Source organism: Sinocyclocheilus grahami, unplaced genomic scaffold (genome assembly GCF_001515645.1).
Source record: "Sinocyclocheilus grahami isolate Dianchi unplaced genomic scaffold, SAMN03320097.WGS_v1.1 scaffold694.1, whole genome shotgun sequence".
NCBI lineage: Eukaryota > Metazoa > Chordata > Actinopteri > Cypriniformes > Cyprinidae > Sinocyclocheilus > Sinocyclocheilus grahami.
The window spans coordinates 15798-21239 of NW_015505873.1; the positions used below are offsets into that span (position 1 = coordinate 15798).

General features: G+C 31.4%; 1 protein-coding gene across 1 annotated transcript in view; it reads right to left on the reverse strand.

The window, feature by feature from the left end:
• The window catches only part of LOC107559653 (netrin receptor UNC5C-like), a 226112-nt gene that overhangs the window by 13179 nt on the left and 207491 nt on the right, over positions 1 to 5442 (reverse strand). The window lies entirely within an intron of this gene.

The window sequence follows — 5442 nt, forward strand, 5'->3', positions numbered from 1 at the left end:
CACACACACACACACACACACACACACATGTGTGTTCCTATGATGAATTCACTGATGCTCATTGATTTCTCGTGTCCTTCACCTGATCTTCCCTTTGAGCGACAGTCACTCACCAACAACACAGAAGAAACGCATCGGCTGAGACCGAATCAGCACTCCAGAGACACAGGAAAATCACACAGACCTCAGTCCGGATCGAGCTGGAATTCTGATCATGTTAGCATGAAATCAAAATCAGCTCTTTTCATGTTCCTGCTCTTATTGTCAATGATTCATCAGTGCACTTTATTTTTTAAATTAATTTTCCTTTAATACAAGTGATCAGTGTAATAATAACAGCATGTCAGCAACAAAATAAAACCAACAAACAAAAGAAAGAAAAATTCCAGATCACTCAACTAATAAAATAATAATAGTAGCAACAACAATAACATGTATTATATATATATATATATTATATACAATAAATAATAATAATTGCTATTAACTATGAATAAATAATAACAAAACAAATACATTTGATCTCACTTAATTAATAAAAAAACAAACATAATACTACTTTTAATACTATAATAATAATAATAATAATAATGCATTCCAGCTCAATTAATTAAATATTATGTATTTATACATATAATAAATATAAATATAAATAACTATTATATATAACAAAAATAATAAAATCATTTTTTATATTTTATATTAATTTATTTTATTGCCATTTATTGGCATTAATTTTTTTTCACGGCGTGACCCGATTTTCTGAACACCAATAAACTCCCACATGCGCACACAGTTAACGAGGCGTGGGAAATAATCGCTTCGCTTAAGACTCTTTCTCTGGCTTTCCTCAGGGAATAGCAATGAAGTGCTGCTGTACGGCTGGTTATGAGTGACTGTCCGGCGTCAGACGGAGAATGATGCTCCTAATCCCGTTATATACGTAAGCGGCCGTGGTAAGTCACTTTGAACACTGCTTCTGACTAATTTATGAGCTGCGCTGCTCTCGCGAGAGCCGTAACACTCACGAGGAGCGCTCAGAGAGATCCTGGGCTCCCATCATTCACACAAACACACTGACTCTCAGGAAACACAGAGACTATACATGTATGTGTCTGATTGAATGTAATATAATTAAACTGCTCCATAGCAAGAGTTTGATTTTCTACATTCAGAGCTCAGAGTTGTTCTCTAGTCCGTCCAGAACATTTACTGAAACTGACCTGCAAAACTCGTGGTTATGAGATCATAAACTCAAGCTTATTAACATATTAACATACCATTGAATATCCGGCAGCTTCACGGTGCTGATGAACGACAGTATGAGATACACGGAGATGTGTGTGAATCTCACAAAAACTAAAAATAAATACTGTAGGAATTCAAATTTAGTAAATTTAGTCTCATTTTTATATATGATAATATAAGCAGTACATATATTTTCATTTATTATTATTATTACTATGTTGTTGTTGTCGTTACGTTTACATATATTTCTTTAATTTATTATTTCAGTACATTAAAGGTAAAACATTTAATATAAGTGACACATTAATTCATTTTAAAGCAGATAACGTCAGGATTTTTAAGTATATTAAGAACAAAATGGTTCCAAGGCATTAACTAACGTTAACTATCAATGAGAAATAAACTTTGTTGATCTTATTAATGTTAATTAATGAAAGCACAAATGTACATTGTTAGTTCATGATAGCTCAGGTCCACAGAAATCCGTTCACTTCTGCATTTATTTGTGCCTGAAATGACACATACACAAGAAATTATGTCAAAATGCATGTCTCTGCAAGTATCCTTGTAAACACAGTTGCTTATGGTTTAGGTGAAGGTAAACAACTGAGAAAGAAAATGGATGTGTAACAGTGGTTCACAGCAGCTTAATGTTCCTGCTTTCTGTGCCATGAATGTTAATTTGTCATAAATGTAACATTAGTCACATTTAAATGCAGACTCAAAACTCATCTGTTTAGCTGTGCATTTATTAAATGAGCACTGTGCGATGTCCGAACTGATTGCACTATATTTTAACTGTTTTAAATTCATTTTAAACCTCTTAAATGCATTTTTAATCACTTTCAAAGTTTTTTAATTCCTTGTTTATTGTTGTGATTATATCTCTTTTCTTTTATGTAAAGCTCTTTGAATTACCATTGTGTATGAAATGTGCTATATAAATAAACTTGCCTTGCCTTGCCTTAATCAAACAACAAAACAGAAAAATCACATTAACACAGATTTATTAGATTTAATTTATAAAGTGAAGACTATGCAGGGTTGATTATTCAATTTCTATACATGAATACTGTTAGACTTACCTGAAAAATATAAAGCACTGTTTATTTCATTTGTATCTTTGTTCTATTATATTTATCTATGCTTGTAATTTGATTTACTCACCTACAAAATCACCCCAATGATTGATTATTTTTGTCCAAATAGAGCTATTCAAGTCATCTGGTGATTTTTTTTCATATCGCAGAAAAACTAGATATCGCAATGTGAGTTTTTTCCAATATCGTGCAGCCCTAAAATTAATATTTTAAATAAATAACTAAATGTAATATTTTTACATAAATATATAATTGTTATGAATTACATTTTCTTACATTACAATAATGAGAATTCGGAGGGAAATGTGCTTTATTGTCATAAAAATGCATTTTCTTATATTTTATATATAGAATATATTTGTTCGGTCTTTCTTTTAACACTGGAGTAAAATATGATCCGGACATGTTTTGACAGGTCACCCATGAGAGATGAGAGGAAGAGAGGATTGATGAAATCAGAGTTATTAGAGTTTATGAAGACCGACGTTTCATTTTCACTGATCAATCACTGACAGAAAGAGCAGGACGGTGTGTTACCAGAGTAAAGCAGGGTGTTTGGCTTCATGTTCAATCTCTGCTGTGTCTGCGTGTGTGTGTATAGTATCTAATGAATACTTACTAGTACTATTTAAAAAGATACTAGTCACTATTACTATACTAGTCAGAACTGAATAGTTGATATCTGAATGACAGATTCCCACAGAAGTAAAAAAAAAAATAATTTAAATGTGTTACTAGTACAGGGCTCGCAAAATTTCTAAATCCCTGGTAGCCCTTCGGGCAGACATTCTTCAGATTTTAGTAGCCCAAAAATTTATTTAAGTAGCCCGAATAAAAGATATTGTATTTTTTCTTCAGATAACAAGTCAGGGGTGCAACGGATCACAAATCGCACGGTTCAGATTATATTACATTATCATATCACATTTTGAGCCACAGATCGGATCATTTTTCAGATGAACAAAAAAAATATGGTTCTTTATTATTTAAGTAACACTTATTATTTAAAGAACAATTTACTACTTCGATACCACAGCAAAAACTAGTAGCATATAGGGATGTAACGATTCACTCAACTCACGATACTGATTTCACAATACAATTTTCTCACAATTTCTTTAACAAAATTAGATTTAAGACAGATTTTAAAAAAGGTGTCCTTTTGTTATTTCTCAGACCAAAAGGCTGCACATTACTTTGTGAAAATGTCAAACAATATACTAACTTGAAAATTTAAACAAATCCCAAATCAAATAAATAAATAATAATAATAAAAAAAAAGAAATGTCTCCATGTGTATTTTAACCACGATCCAAACAAAGATGCTGCATACATGTTATTTAGATTTAAAAAATGTTAAATTTGAAACAAAAACAAAATGGTCTGACTTTAGCTTTGTGATACTACATAAAAAATCTGAACGAAACAAAAACTGAAGACGGGCTGAATGAGTGTAAATGATGAAACTATGATCCGTTTCACCCCTACAAGCGAGTGAACCATGTGAATCAAGGAAGGGATTTTATATCACTATTCAAGATAGCCCGTCGGGCAGGGCTAGCGATTTTGCGAGCCCTGGAGTTCCTGATACTAACATGTATTATTTTTAACAAAATTAGATTTAAGACAGATTTTAAAAAAGGTGTCCTTTTGTTATTTCTCAGACCAAAAGGCTGCACATTACTTTGTGAAAATGTCAAACAATATACTAACTTGAAAATTTAAAACAAATCCCAAATCAAATAAATCAATAATACAAAAAAAAAAGAAATGTGTCCATGTTTTGCCTGTGTATTTTAACCATGATCCAAACAAAGATGCTGCACACATGTTATTTAGATTTTAAAATTTTGAAATTTGAAACAAAAACAAAATGGTCTGACTTTAGCTTTGTGATACTACATAAAAAAACAGAAGGAAACAAAAACAGCAGAGGAATGTCACTACGCAAACGTCACTCTCTGACAGCAGGTAGCTATTAAAAAGCAGCTATTTATAGAATACTGAATGCACGGATCCAATATAATGATGCATGTGCGATTTCTTTCTCCACTGTTTACGTTCAGTTAAGACATGAAAATACTCGCCGGGATAGTTATTTGAGATAATTTTGCGTGTATGTGTCCGTTCAAGCGAAAGAGGAATCAATTCTGTGTTTGTGCTCTGCCTGAAACGCCACTCTGTATGTGCGCGCTTTGAGCGTGTGCGCGCGAGCACCGAATTGAATTCTTCATGCACATGAATGGTTTAAAATGCTTGAATGTTTAAATTGGTAAGACTTAGAAACACGTGTAAATGATAAACTATGATCCGTTTCACCCATACAAGCGAGTGAACAACGAGAATTAAGGAAGGGATTTTATAAATAAATAAGTACTAGTATCTAAAAATAAGTACTAGTATCTCAGAAATAAGTACTAGAATCTCAGAAATAAGTACTAGTATCTAATAAGTACTAGAATCTCAGAAATAAGTACTAGTATCTCAGAAATAAGTACTAGTGTCTAATAAGTACAACTATCTCAGAAATAAGTACTAGTATCTAATAAGTACTAGAATCTCAGAAATAAGTACTAGTGTCTAATAAGTACTAGTATCTCAGAAATAAGTACTAGTATCTAATAAGTACTAGAATCTTAGAAATAAGTACTAGTGTATAATGAATAAGTACTAGTTTATAAAAATAAGTACTTGTATCTAAAAATAAGTACTAGTATCTCAGAAATAAGTACTAGTATCTAATAAGTACTAGAATCTCAGAAATAAGTACTAGTGTCTAATAAGTACTAGTATCTCAGAAATAAGTACTAGTATCTAATAAGTACTAGTATCTCAGAAATAAGTACTAGTATCTAATAAGTACTAGTATCTCAGAAATAAGTACTAGTATCTAATAAGTACTAGTATCTCAGAAATAAGTACTAGTATCTAATAAGTACTAGTATCTCAGAAATAAGTACTAGTATCTAATAAGTACTAGTATCTCAGAAATAAGTACTAGTATCTAATAAGTACTAGTATCTCAGAAATAAGTACTAGTATCTAATAAGTACTAGTATCTCAGAAATAAGTACTAGTATCTAATAAGTACTAG